This window comes from Gadus macrocephalus, chromosome 8 (genome assembly GCF_031168955.1).
Source record: "Gadus macrocephalus chromosome 8, ASM3116895v1".
Lineage (NCBI taxonomy): Eukaryota > Metazoa > Chordata > Actinopteri > Gadiformes > Gadidae > Gadus > Gadus macrocephalus.
The window spans coordinates 2,205,412-2,220,964 of record NC_082389.1 but is presented as its reverse complement, the minus strand read 5'-3'; the positions used below and the strand labels follow the sequence as shown (position 1 = coordinate 2,220,964).

Below are 15,553 nucleotides of genomic sequence, written 5' to 3'. Positions count from 1 at the left end.
TTTCACTCTCTCCAATCTGTCTGTCTGTCTGTCCGTCCGTCCCCAGCCGTCTGTCTGTAGAATTCATCAAAGTTGATATTCCTTTGCAAACATCCATTACCTGCCGCATGGCCTATGCCACTGGAGACGGACAGACAGACAGGTTCGTTACGTCCTTCATTTTCTACATTTCCTGGGCAAAACTATTCTCGTACAAACTCTGACCTCAGTGTTTTCCCCCATTATCCCGGCCTATGTGCTCTTCACCAACATCCATTTCATCAGCAAACCGCCTGGACCAACACCCCCATCGCTAGTACCCCCATCGTGACCACCCCCTCGCTAAGATAAATGAGACGGCAAACAAGATTCATGTCTGATGTCCACCTGGTAGAGCAGCTCTGTCTCCAGGGTCAGTGTGGACACAGAGGCTAAGGTTGAACCCAGGGGCTGAAGCTGCAGGATCAAACTGCTCCCTCCCCCCCCAAAAAGAGTTTCCCTTATCGCCTCCGAAAGGTCATAGTCTAATTTGATACTACAGGGTTTTGGCTTCTTAAAGGTGTAGTTCTCTCTCTTCGTTTCGCCGCCAGCCATCAAAATGTCACAAAGCGTTTTCGTGGTTGACATTTTGATATAAGTCGGTCCAGCTGTGTCCTTTCTAGAAAATAAAAGATTAAAAAAAGCTTTTATTACTTTTTGAGCGTGTGAACATTGTTGGAATAAATGCAAGCATACTCACACACACACACACACACACACACACACACACACACACACACACACACACACACACACACACACACACACACACACACACGCACACACACGCACACACACACACACACACACACACACACATACACAAAGTGTACAGAGTGCACCAAACACACACACACACGCACACACACACGTGTAGATGCACGCACGCATGCACACACATACATATTCATGTCTGAGACCAGTGTTTTGCATGATTGCTATTTTAATTTTCTACAACTGCTCAATGTACTACATTTTACACACAGCTGCATTCCACTAAACAGAAAAATCGATTTCCCAAACATTATTGTCTGCATATACATGTGAACACCAGGGCATTTCCTTGTAATTGTGCAATTTCAGAGAAGGCGATGTTTCCTACTTTCGTTTAGTTGAACAAAATCCCTTCACAGCCCGCATTTATTACAGAAATCAGTAAATTATACATCAAACCCCCAATAGGCCAATATTAATTGAACTACAGAGTAAAACATTTTAGAGTAAAAACAACAAAAAAGAGAAGGAGAAAAAAATCATTGGTTTGTGGTCTGCATGTCCCCAACTCCATATGTAGACTAGAATAGATATTTAATAGCATCTACTCCGACTGAATCTTTACAAGTCCTCATACTCTCTGGAGAAGTGAGAAACAGGAGGGCTACGTTAATTACATCATAAACCTTGATTAGTTGAGGCAGTTATTGATCTAAGGCAAGTATTCAAATCGTTCGTCTCAGGGGGCCAGGAAGCCATTATTGTGTAATAGCTTTACATTAATATACTGTTCATGAATATCTTAGTAATGAATGAAAGTATAATTAGTAATACATGGTTGAATATATTTTAATGCGCCATTCACAATGCGTTCACCACCGCTAACACAACGAGGACGTGCACAGACATTTACACAGTAATGGTGACTCTGATGACTGAAACGGGACGAAGCTTCAGTGGTTTAGAGTTCAACAGGTTAATATTGTACTTCCCCTCATGGATCCATCACACGCAATGATCTGTTATGGATGAAATACACAGCGAGGAGTGGAGAGGAGAGAGCAGATGAGAGGAGCGGAAAGGAGAGTTTAAAATGTTGGGATTTGAACCATTATCTAAAGAAGAATAAGGAAAAATCCATTGATGGTTCTCTTGCATTTCCATTGCTATTTTTCTAGTTGTAATCGTGTCCTCTTTATGGTTTTACTTTTTAACGATGACAAAATCTTCAAAATTCACCGTTCATCCATGATCACATTTACAATTCAGAGCACTTGTTTGTTTTAATTAACATGCATCGGCAATAATCTAAATACTAATTTGATATTTAAAATTCCCGGTGTTTCAATGGATAATCAGCTATTTCAGGAGAAAAAAAAGAACCCTTCAGAAATATTATCTTATTAGATAAAGATTTCGGCTAATGAATATTATCTACATAAATGATATGGTTGCACATAAGCGGCTGTCATTGTTTAAGACGGCAATCGTAATTAAACACTCATTGAAGTGTTTCAGAAGCACAGCTCCACTGAATCAGCTCGATCTCAGACGTGTCTGCATGATAACTAGCACTTCTGTGTCCTGAGTTGAATGTTTATTTGAGAACTCGTTTCTTTTAACTGTGTTCCTTGTCTTTAAATCTCTATGTTTTTGCTGCTTTCTTGGCTGGGTCGGCATTGGGAAAGGGATTTTAATCTCTGTGAGACTCGTCTGGTTGAAAAAGGTTGATTAAAATAATTGAATGAACAGACTATGGGTGAGAGGGAGATTTGAATAGATATCTGGAGGGATGTAGGAAGAGATTCTATCAACACTACAATGTTAAAGAATAGTTTTTGTATTCTTTTTTTACAATATTTGTTTATTTAGGCCGACTCACAGCACCGAAATTAAGCATTTCTTAGATGTGTAAATTACTTCATAATTTCAAATGTTATATCTTGACAATCCCTTATTTTATGGTTGCTGAGAACTCATACTCATACATACAAGAAGGTGGCTGCTGTTGTAACTCTCCATGGTTTATTATTTTTCCTTTGCCACATGATAGAGAAATTGAATAGCCTTGTGTAGGTTGGATATGAATATGGTTATTTCTGCACTTTTGTAAGTTAAAAGCTTTATACCTGAAATGCAAAGGAAGCTGCCAGTAGGAAAACAACTCAGTCTGGGATTTTTGTACGACAACATTTTTAACACACGATTTCTTTCTTCAATTCAGCTGAATAAACTGGATTCAAAGTTCAACACCTAAGCTGCTACAAACACCCACTATGTTCCAAAATATCAGAAGTTACATTCAGGGATTTTGAGAACTTGTTAGTAAAACCAAACCCTTTCCACATGTTTAACTTGTCTGCGATGCTGTCCAGAAAACTACAAATTGGAAGTAAGAAAGTTCTCTTCCGTTTGGTAACCTGTTCCCTCATTGACTCACTAAAATGGCTGTCCAAGCATAAACCCTCCACACCCGAAACGCAAGCAAAAGAACCTTGAGAACGATCACGTTGGACAAAGTCATAAAAGGCTGAGCTCGACCAAACTCCCTATAGCCCACCTACTCAAAAGTTCTATAGGTAGGCAAGGCAAGGCATCTTCATTTATATAGCACTTTTCATACACGAGGCAGACTCAAAGTGCTTCACATAGAAACATTGTCATACAATAAAATAATAGATTAGTAAAAGAATAAATGAGCAGATTAGGCGAAATTAAAAAAAACAAAAAACGTGTTGAGCGACAGGCTGGAAGCTATAGCTAACGCTGCTGCTCAAACAGGGAGCGCAGGCTCAGGCTTAGACCTAACTATTCTATAGGAGGATGCACACGGCCCGTCCCCCAGAGGCTTGTTAGATCCCGACTTCCGGTCGTGTCGTCAGCGGGGCTGGACATGGAATCGGTGATGTCACCGGCGTGAAACCGGCGTGAAACCGGCGTGGCGCTGTCCTCTCCCCGCCGCGCCGCCCTATACCCTAACGAACCCCGCGATTAGCACCGCTTCCCCACCGTCCCCGAGTCCCCGATGACTGGAATACCAAGGTCGGAGAGGGAGACTACATTTAAAATACGAAGAGGGGCACGACCGAAGAGGGGCCTGCCTGCTAACTACCGGAATAATTAACATCTCGTTAAGGCTGCCATCATAAGCCTTTACTAACACGCAGCAATTATCCAACTCGGCTGTCACTCAGCCCTCCATAACCTCCAATCTTACCGACGTAATTGAGTCGCTCTGTGAGGGGAACACAGAGCGACTGAGGGGAAGGCGGCCGTGGTTCTCCTCTTTCTTGATGCTAAACGCCAACCGCACTGTGATGAGACGAGGTTTCAGAAGCTTTGAGGCTGGAAGCTCAGTCCTGAAATCTAACAGCTGAAATGGAAACCTGTGCGTGTGTGTGTGTGTGTGCGCGTGTGTGTGTGTGTGTGTGTGTGTGTGTGTGTGTGTGTGTGTGTGTGTGTGTGTGTGTGTGTGTGTGTGTGTGTGTGTGTGTGTGCTAGTGTGTGCAAGATGAGAGTGAGAGAGGAGACGAAAGGAAATGTATGGGAGGAGATGAGAGGAGAAAACGTTGGGATGTGGGAGTGTGGTAAAATGTGTTGGAAGACTGTGTGTGTGTGTGTGTGTGTGTGTGTGTGTGTGTGTGTGTGTGTGTGTGTGTGTGTCTGTGTCTGTGTGTGTGTGTGTGTGTGTGTGTGTGTGTGTGTGTGTGTGTGTGCGTGTGCGTGCGCGTGTCTATGTGCCACAGCAAACCCTCACGGGAAGCACCAACACCAAATCCCGGGTGTAGTCCCAACTTCCTGTCCCCCTTGACGACACCAGAGGGGAATCACGTCTTCCTTTTTAACCGTCCTCTTTAGCCTTGACCTTTCTTAAAACACACTAATCTGAGAGGCACAACCCCGTCCCCGAGACGTAAATCCAATCCTTTGGTCTCGCCCTCCGCCTGAAGGCTGATATGTGACAAAGGGAGCTGAAACCCGTCGGAGGACCGGCGCCAATCGAAGGGAAGCGTGTCGAATCGCTAAGGTCGCGCAGCCGTCGAAGGTCAGGGTGCACTGGTGGCGGAGAGAGAGTGTTGGTTTGTTTGCGTCTCTCCAGTCTTCTCCGAGTCGATCGTGTCAGCCGCACGTAGGGTCTATACATGGCATGAAGGGTTTAAAATAAGAAGCACCTCCACAAACGGATACGTTGTACGATGGGGTTAGCTACAACGCCTGAGCAGCTACAGACCCTGTTTCTCGATGGGCTGCGGCTGGAAGCCGTTGAATTATGCGTTGGTTTTGCTTTGGGGGTGGAGTAGGAGGAGTATCCCACGAAACATCATTAGTCAGAGGGTTGTGAGGGTGGTCTTCCCACTTCACGTAGGATCATATAATTGCTACAAAACCCGTCCGGCCCGTCAGACGCTCTGACAATCCTGCGCCGTTTCGTGTCTATCCTGTTGCACCAATGTCAGGTTTTGCAGTTTGACATTTCTCTTTCATGTTTCCTTCCATGCTGTTTTCCAATTAATACACAATAGCTTCCATGTACAATACAATCCACAATCCTCTCTCTCTGATTCCCCCTCTAGCCTGACAGTACCGGCTCGCGCCCACACAGACAGCCAGACGGCTGGAATCTGCATTCCTCATGATACGTACCTTTGATGGGCAGGGAACGTGTTTCTCTGACAGAAGAGGTGCAACGTCTCATCACGTCCTCTAACCACCACCTCCTACACTCTCATCTCCGCTGGTGTCTGTCTGCCTCGAAGAAGGATTGAAGACTGCTCGAGTGATTCCAGAGAGCCCTGTGCATCGGAAGGCTGAAGTTAATGGCAGAGTTATTTGTCTGCTTGGGACAAAAAACACACAAACACTAATTCGTCTTGTTGGAGCAAATTAACCATTGTGGTGGTAGAGGCAGGTCCAGTGAAATCAGACAATGGCTCCGTAATTCATGATGCTGACTAATACAGCCTATCACATATACCTTTGTGTGTTTGATAGGCTTTGTGTGTGTGTGTGTGTGTGTGTGTGTGTGTGTGTGTGTGTGTGTGTGTGTGTGTGTGTGTGTGTGTGTGTGTGTGTGTGTGTGTGTGTGATTGTGTGTGTGTGTGTGTGTGTGTGTGTGTGTGTGTGTGTGTGTGTGTGTGTGTGTGTGTGTGTGTGTGTGTGTGTGTGTGTGTGTGTGTGTGTGTGATTGTGTTTTTCATAGCCTTAAAAATACCATACCTGGCAACCTTTTAGTACAAGCAACACCTTGAACCTGGGTAGGTTCAAGGCGTTGTGAAGGAACACACAATTAAATGAGCTATAAGGACAAAAGTTCATTATAGGAGGTGCCAGCAGACACAACATGTGGGCATTACTGCAAGTGGAATGTTGTCGTTTATTTGGCGGGAAAGGCATGTCAACCTTTTGATTAAACCCCATGTCCATTAATGTTTAGGGTTCAACATCGTTGTCCATTAGAATGTCATTAAAAGAAGGTTGAAAGCTTGTTTAGTTGTATATAATGCTGCTTTGCGACAAAGGGGTTCCAAAATCCTTGACTACACCAGCCCCTGAAATTTGTCATTTGATTATTATTAGATTTTGTGAGACTCTTGAGTCTTGCAATCACCACCGTCTAAACATGAATGTACCAACCAATGGATGACATGCCTTTTGAAAATGGTGGACAAATTAACATGTCATACAAACGGAGTCTGAAAAAACGTAGACACCCATGTAAGAATTCCTACAATATATTAAATTACGCCAATGTCCCAAGATCAATAGGAACCAGGAGTTATGATGTAAATTCCTTCCCCGCAATGTGGGCCTTTTGTTGAAAGTACACTGGCACATGTTTGATGTCTCTCTCTACCCATGCTGGAATGAAAGGTCTCAATTCAATGGCAAAATAACATGATGGATTTTTTTATGTTAATGTCCCGATAATCAGGAAGTCACAAGAGCACCCTGACAGATGAAAGAGAGCGCTATCTGCCAAGGAAATTATGCTAACAGCTTGACTAATGCTCCAGCGTGTCTTTGAAAATTTCTCTACTGCTGTCATTTCAGTCGGACACAAGAATAACCCTGGCGAGGGAAGAGAAGAGGAGAAGGCATTTCGATATATATCCCCCGCAGGAAAGATTCGGAAAAGATTGCAGTGGTCGGCGGGTCTGAGTGTGTTATTTAATTATTTACCGGAGTGTTAATTCGTTACTTGAGGATTCTGTTCATGGGCCTCCAGACACAGAAGAGCCACTGTGCTATACACAGCGTCCAATACGAAGCCCCAGAGAGAAAAGGAGCTTTGATTAGCCCTGGCGGACCTGGGGATGAGGGGAGAGGAGCCACAGTCTGGATCCTACTGATGGACGTGTTGTTTGCGTTTGTAACAAGAGTCTGGAATGTGGGCGGATGAACTACCGTCACAAACACAGACACACACAGATGTATGTGAGCTATATTTATAGATATTCAATTGAAGAAAATATAGGGAAAAAACACCCACACATAGCCAAAGATGTACACAACACATACCTATTTATTCAAACCCCTGAAAGCAGCTCAATATGACTTGCACTTATTTGATGATTTATTTATTCATGCAAGTAAATAACAATTGTGAAAACCATGGAAAAGATGAGAATCAAAACGGATTGACTTGTCGGAGCTGGACTGTGGATTTCTCAGACAACACGGAAATGTCTTTAAATACTGAGCCTAGAGTGAAATCAAGTCAAGTCAAGTAAATGTTATTTGCTTCGCACTTAATCACAGTTACAGTCTCAAAGTGATTTACAGGCCATATATATACATGATGAATATTTATGATGAAAGTGATTGGTGTTAAAACTTTCAGATTTCATGGCACAACTGTATTCCTGTGGGCCTAACTATGTCCTGTGGGCCAGACTATAGACTTTAGTCTGATCCCTTTTCTGAAAGCGCTAAATTGAATTAGCTTATCGCCACCTCCATTCCACTGCTGAAATTAAACAAACCAAGCGGACATAAATGGCTGGTTAAATTAAAGTGGAGAAGTGATAAGAGGAGGACAGTTTTGGAACTTTAGTCACTTTCTAAATTAAAATGACGTTACTGTGCATATTTTGAAGGACCTACTTCTATTTATAAATCTTCATCTGAACGTTGAATATTTAAACTGTAACATAGGTCAACAAGTGATGTAGAGTCTAATTTGTTGGCGTCAGTATTGCCCTCTGATCAATTGCTGAAGAACTTAATTAAAGGATTTGATTTCAAATACATTTGCGACGCTCTCAATCAATATAAATTTTTTGATCCTCTGATGCCTCAATCCTCTTCCGTAGCCGCATCTCTACAAATTAACGTCTGGAAGCAATTATATCCACTGGCGATTAATCAGATTAGTGGGAGACGAGGGTAATTGCCAGTGGCTCAAATTATAGGATAGTGATGGAGAGCTACGTCGCCTTCAGTAACATCTCCACTTGCTCCTAGCTATAAACAACTTGGACATATCTGGAGGGAATGCTGATCGATAGTGATTTCAAAAATGTTATCAATAAAATCACATCCTGATTTCAGCAGACTGGAAAAAATGCTGCAAGGGATTTTTTTCCTTCCGGATGTGATCTTCATAATCGTGCTATTGACACTCCCAAAACCCCTCCCACCCACGCTATCCAGCCAGCCAGCCTACCCTAGTTCATGCCACACATTAGCACAGCCAATCAGAGTGGACGGAACACTGTCTGTTTTTGGAATTCGGAAAGTCTCCCGCCTAGTAACTGGGAGGGGCTGAATCTTACACCTTGCAATTATGAATATGCAAGATAATGCAGTACGCTAGTGAAGAAAGAAAAAGACAAATGAACAAGCTGTACCTTATACCACACTTCTTGCCGGGATCTGAACAACAGAATTATAATTGAGGTCCCGTAAACAATTTTACCCCTGAACGGTGATCAGGAAACGCTATTTTGCCGAGGGTCCATGAACATCAAACTGCAGCCCCACACGTTCGAGCAACTAATCCCCAGGCAGGAAGGCAGGACACCTCGCTGCGGAGCGAATCGACCAGACACCCCCAGCCCGCTTGGCAGACCTCAAAGACGTCAGGGGCCCAGGAATCATTAGCTTCTCCTGTGTCTGTGAAGCCCTGCTCAGCCATCTGATGCTTCCGCACGACTCGGATGTGTTCAATTAGGTCATGGATCCTGGGGAGAGGAGGAGGGCGGGGGGGGGGCTTCATATCAATATCACAGGATGACCCAAGAGCATGCTTGATGTAGTCACCATGAGGGCCACCCGTCGACGAAGACCACCACAGCTCGCCGGTCTTGACGAGTGACCTTCATTAACACTTCTATCTACAGCCGTCCCTACCATCAGCGAGGGCTGAAAGAATCTCAGGTTTTAATCCCTTTGGTTCGACGGTATTTGGTGTATGTTTGTGTGCTTTGGTTATTAAGCTATTCATCACGAACTGTTTATGATTCATGCCGTCGCTGTCGTCTTCCAATCTCATTCAAGCGTCATTAGGGCGTTTTTTATGATAGTCGCTCAGTTCATAACGGAACGTCTCTGTGGCCATCAGCAGGGGCTCAGTTATGCGGTGTACGGCCCCGCCGCACCAAGCCGCTCCGCTTATTGTTCAGTTGTCTGGATGTCGTCTTGATTTATAACGTGAATCTGAGATTTATGCAACGTGGTGCGTGGTGGTTCGTGGAGGCTCCCAGCAGGTTGGCAGCATCGCATTGCTTGGATTCATTGTTGACTCACCCCGGGGGAAGGGGCCCTTCCGTCAAATGTAACTGCACACCCATCTGTTTAATAAATGGTCTAATTCGGGGTGGGGACACTCCCGTGTGCACTCCTTAACTCAATGTACGCGCGCTGGGTGAGGGTTCAAGGGGATTGCTTTGGCTCAGGCGGTGAAGCAGTGTGAGGGTTGCTGGCTCCTTGCTTGGCAGGGGATATCTAGTCTCAGCCTCTTCTGGTCCTTGGCACTATGTCACCGTGGGAATCCTCCTGAAATGAAAGCCTGGCTCTTTTAGGCTAGGGGGGGGTACCTACATTTAAGTGGCTGAATATAATTATATGGGGAATATCCGGTAAAGACCATTGCTTTTGGGTAATCCCCCCAAAAAAAGAAAGATGTTTATTTCTGGTCGTCATGCAATTAGCCGAAAGACCCTTGCGTGCACAGTCTGTTGGCTTCTGTAGTTTGCACTTAAACTTGGATGCACTTGCTGTGATGTACCCCTAACACACGCGCACACACACACACACACACGCACACGCAAACATAGACAGACAGACACATACACACGCACACGCACACACAGACCACTGAGATCATGAGACATCTGCATCTGCACTCCATTAGTTGTCTTTAAATGAGAAGTTCAGACCATGAAATGTGGCCAGTAATGGCATCTCTAATATAGCGTTCTGAATTCTAATGATGCTTTCATTACAGAGTCCAACTCTAACTGTAACAAGGCCTACACTTTTCCTTTCATAATACACCATTACGCTGGCTCTACCTGACCCTGTCAGTTGGTGAGATTGAAGTTCAGAAATGTCTTGCAGTGAATACAAATACAGAGGTAATGAAGGAAAAAGGAGCCAGGGTCTTTCAGCCAGGAGTCACCAACCTTTAATCACTTTCCCTGTCAACATGCATTTAATATTAATCAAGAGTCAAGTTTTCGAGGCACTTGCTCTCGTTCCACACTGAACAAGGGTCACATTGCTTGAAGAATCAACAACACTTTGGTAGCACTGGATTTGCAGGAGGGTTTCTATGTCCAGAGGGTGAATCCATTTAATCAGAGTGCTTAAGGACAAGGATTGAAATGAATGTTTCATCACATTACGCTTTTCAGTCAAAAATGTGTTTACGGTTATTCTCTTTCCTGACCTCAAACACTCACTCATTCAGTATTCACTCCCAAGAAATGCTATAATATATATATATATAGTGTTGGAGACATCTAAATACCACAGATTGGTTCAGTGGGATTGAGGCTGTTTATATTCAGTTTCAATTCCTTCATGAGAATGGACACTCTCGATTTAACATTTCAGCCAATATCAATAATACAACAAAGGCATCCAAAGGAAAAATGAAATACCAAACTATTCATCGAGTTCATTCTCTGGCCGTCATTCCTCCTCCCATAAAACTCCCTGAAGATCTCGCCTAGGCAGACAAGCACACCTTTCTTTCCTGTGTGCTCTCTTCCTCACAACAGGCTCGACCCGCTCTGAGTGTTGGTGGTGGACGTCACGCAGCCCCCTGATCGGCTGAAGCAATAGGGACCTCCAGAGGTGTAATAGAGGGCCCCCCCCCCCCCCCCCCCCGTCAGCAATTGCTCTCTACCCCCCCCCCCCCCCCCCGTCAACAATTCAGCGCAGGGGGCTGGTAGGGGGAATTCGGGGAGTGGGGGGGGGCCATCAGTACCTCTTGTATACAGGGCCCAGGATTCGGTGCAACGGCAAGCCGTTCCTTTAGGGCAGTGTTTGGGTCTCGACTAGCCTCCGTTACGTTCGTTTTCACGGCGTACCATCACCACACGGTTTTGTGGCTCGCTGAGTCTATATCGCATGGCGTCCACTGCTTTTGTCGTGAATTTTTTTACAACGCAAGCATTTCTGCTTTGAGAATACTTTTTTGGGCACGTTAAATACTTACGAGGCCTATGCTAGTCTGCTTCTTGGCATAATACCTCTATGGTTGTGGCACGGCCTATAGGAATTGACTTCCTCCGACCTATTGCGGGAGTGGATAGACCTCCTGGATACAATCCACTCAGGGCCAGAGCCCTGTGTCCTTATCCCGCAGGGTCTCTATAGGATCGCTCCGGAGGAGCCGACAGTCGGCGTTCCCTTGCACTGTTGACCCCGCCGAGTACGAATGACTGCGTATGAAGGGGTGATTGAGATGGGAACTAATTGTGAAGCGCTTTGCCTGGCCACAGGCTACAAAAGCACTACATCAACGCAGTCCTTTCAGGCCATGTTCCCTGCTCCATACTCCAGACACACTGTGCGGGAATATCCGTGAAGGGAACTATGCTTGACTGAATCTGGCGCTGACTGCCATGCCGTGATAACGGTATAAACAGGCTTATGTTTAATCCAACGGGGCTGCCCTTGAAACATTTTTTTATATTTCATATCCAGTGCGACAATTCCAACAAACTATAGAGAGTAAATAGAGTGAGGTGGGAGAGACGCTCCGGTTCAAAGGAAAACATGATATACAGACCACCTCGTTGAATCTATCAATACCAGAGCCATAGCAGAGACATTTCATGTGTAGACAAGGACAGTTGGTGAGACATACTGGTAATATCAGCCTAACAATGATTTAACTCTCAAAGAATAAAATTAGGAAACAAATTGCATGATCTGAATGGCTCTAGGAATAATAGTCGGGTGATTCCAGTGATCTTTTACCTTCGCCTTGGGAGGGACATGAAAGACAGTGGCAATTTACAAACTCAATGTGCTTCTTGGCTACAGTAGACTAGTTTCACAGCAGTCACATATTGGGACAATACAGAGAGAGATGCTCAGGCCGGCAATCTTTGCACAGCCTTGACGGTTCATTACATTCTTTACCTTTCATTTATTACGCTGACGCTTTTTTCCAAAGCGCCCCATAATAAGCGCATTCAACAATGTAGATACAACCTAAAAAGTATACGAATCGTTTGAGTGAATAACATTCATGAATTAAGTGAACTGCTTTAAGTGCTGCTTAACCAGTGATAGCATTAGTTTGATTTTTGTATTTATTACATGGGCCTGTATTCAGTAAGAACAGATGAGAAAGATGGCAAAGATGGGTTACAGAGACGCAGCTGTCCTGATGTCGTTCCACCATTGTTAAGCCAGGATAGCAAACAATCACGATTTTGTTGAGCGGTAGCTAGAGCTCCCATAATGAGGGAGTAGCACGCTGTTTAGCATTCAAAGAGCGCAGCGGATAGAAGGGGTGTATGGTTTGAACATGTCCTGGGTGAAGGGTGAGCCACAGCCATTGGTTGCAAGTTAGGAATGTACCAGTGACTCGAATCGGATTCGAGAAGCAGCCATCGGTAGACAGTGGAGGGTTAAAATGGCAACAAACTTGTGGCATTGTCCCATAGACCTCTGAAGAATAAGTCCCGCCTCCGAGGCTCCCGGTTCCCTCTGTCAAATGTCTACGGGAAATAACAAAATGGGTGATTGGATTGTCGGTGCCGTTAAAGTAGTAAACGATTATTAATGCTACTTTAATGGCACCGACAATCCAAAAACCCAGTCGAAACTAGATGGAAAAAGTGTGTCGTTCAAAACGTGACGCAGCTTTTACTTCTTCGCCACCTACAGAGTTTTTTATGTACGATCGTTCAAAAACCCCAATGTTATTTCCCATAGACATTTGACTGAGGGAACCGGAGCCTTGGAGGCGGGACTCATTCTTCAGAGGTCTATTGGGCCCACACGTTGGCCAGGCTGGAAGAAGAAGGTCATGAGATCTGAGATGATGTTCATATACCGCTGGTTATAAATGCCATCACAAATTAAGGGCACATTTGAGTCGGTGTGTAGAGAATTGACCATGCAATTCCCCGTCGAAGGGACATTATCAATAGTAATTGTTTCCTAATCATCCAATCACACTTGTGCTGACCTCACAATCGTTTAGAAATGTCCCGATCTCAAAGGTCTTGTGTCGTTCGTTCCTTTTTCAATTCTGGCCAAACTCTTGTCACGGTGTTAGGAGGCTGACGTGGGGCATTGATGATGTTCATTGGGAATTTATTGAGGAAATGTAATTTTTTGAAGGGCAACATAAATGTATAACCCGTGAGGTTTCCTTACCGGAACAACCTTAATAATGGCTCAAATGGCAACAATTATCTGTGATTTGTTTTTCACTTTGGCCAAAAGGAACATAATACAAACAGGATTAAATCTGTCGTTGTGGGTGACTACCACGACGACCTATCAAGTTACCTTTTCATCTGTCTCCTGTGTGTGAGAGGACGGGAAGTCATTGGACACAGCGAGAGAAGAGACCGGCTCTGTAGACCCAGGATGACTGCGGGGCGGGCAATATCCAAGACTTTGATTAAACTGTGGCGGGAGGGGGGGCACAGGAGGAGTAAACACACAGCAAAAGATGGATGAAAAAGAAGGCAGGACCGGAACGGAGAGGATGCACGGTGTTAGGCTCAAAAGAAAAAAGCTTAGCTTATCTGTGTTTATTCAGTTGGACCTCGTTACGGGTTCGGACGGAGAGCGGTTGCGGGGTCGTGGGGGTTTATGGTTTCAGCACCGAGTGATGTTTAATCTCAGTTGTGCTCGTGTGTGTCAGGCCTGACAAAGAACTACACCCCCTCGCGGTGTCGTTTTCTGTCAGCACAGAGACATTTTGCCTCCCCCTCCTCCTCCACCTCCTCCACCTCCTTCTCCTCCACCTCTTCCTCCTCCCCTTCCCCTTCCAGACCGGTCTCCTTTATTGTGGCCGAAACCGGAGGACAGAAGAGAGGACTATCACTTACATCAGTGGAAACTTCCAAGAGCGGAGCCTCTATTCAGCCTTCAACGGCCAGCCCGAGAGTCACCTGAGAAAGCTCTGCGCTTGCGCTCCAACACAATAGTCACTGCATAAGCCGCCGCAGACCACAGAGCGCGACCGGTGAACTACTGAACCCGGGCATTTGATAGCCTGCCTCAGATCCATCGATTAAACCCGCCACCTCGTCTAGTCTAGACTAGCGGAGCTGCTGGCCGAGGGGAACAATGAAGCAATGCAGATCATCACAGGGCCAACTTTCAATAGAATATTCTGTATTTCGAAGGGAAAGTCAGAGGAGTAATCAGCGACCGCGAGGATGTGGTTGTGAAGAAAACAATGAGCCAATTACAGAGAATTGTGCCGTTTCAAACCATGGTGTAGTGAATGCTCAACATTTTATCGTAGGAATGCCTTATTTTTATAGATGCCCATCATAATAAAAGACTGAAAACAAAAAAATAATTTGTTTCGATTGGATGATGCCGTTTAAAGATGTCTGAGTTTGTGTCTGATTCTGATTATATTTCATTACTGTTAATAAACAGGTCATTTTGGTTGTAGGAACAAGAATTTCTGTGATGAAGTGATGAAGGTCAAGTGATGAAGGTCCTTGATAGATTTCTAAATTGCAATCGGTTATTTAGTCTCTCACACTATAAAAAAATAGAATGAAAATATAATATTACAGTTCTGCCAAGACTGTATCGCGAGATGCCAACCAATTCTACCCTCTGCACCATTAAATCTTCAGTTTAAAACAGCATTTAATTTTCTATCTTCGGGGTGCCGTTGATGTTGTCTCTCTGCCGTACAGACGGACTTGTTATGCAGTGTGGTTAATACAAGCCTGTCCACGGACACTGTAGTGGTAATTATAGAGGCTATTCTGGTAAGACCCAGTTGTGCATTTTGGATTAGATGATTTTATCGGTACCAGCCATGATTTGCATTTTGATTCTGCAAGTCTGAGTTGTCTATTTTGCTACTGTTTGCTACTGTTTGCTACTGTGTGCGTGTGTTTGTGTTTGTGTGTGTGTGTGTGTGTGTGTGTGTGTGTGTGTGTGTGTGTGTGTGTTTGTGTGTGTGTGTGTGTGTGTGTGTGTGTGTGTGTGTGTGTGTGTGTGTGTGTGTGTGTGTGTGTGTGTGTGTGTGTGTGTGTGTGTGTGTGTGTGCCATAGTCCAATACGTTTTGACAATATGCACAGAGAAATATTGATAAAAAAAAAAGCAATAATAATGTGTTGCCTATTTTACTGCACATAATATTCGGTGCGC

General features: G+C 44.5%; 1 long non-coding RNA gene across 4 annotated transcripts in view; it reads right to left on the bottom strand.

The window, feature by feature from the left end:
- Positions 1-6: 6 nt before the first annotated feature.
- The window catches only part of LOC132463714 (uncharacterized), a 31,349-nt gene continuing 15,802 nt past the window's right edge, over positions 7-15,553 (bottom strand). Inside the window, exons 2-4 of one of the 4 annotated variants that reach the window (XR_009527116.1) lie at positions 13,714-13,833; positions 5,377-5,525; positions 7-1,751 (exon numbers count right to left, since the gene is read on the bottom strand). This is a non-coding gene — a long non-coding RNA (uncharacterized LOC132463714). Of the gene's footprint in view, positions 1,752-4,124; positions 5,526-13,713; positions 13,834-15,553 lie in introns of those variants that run through there. The other 3 variants (XR_009527115.1, XR_009527114.1, XR_009527113.1) reach the window with 3 other exon arrangements.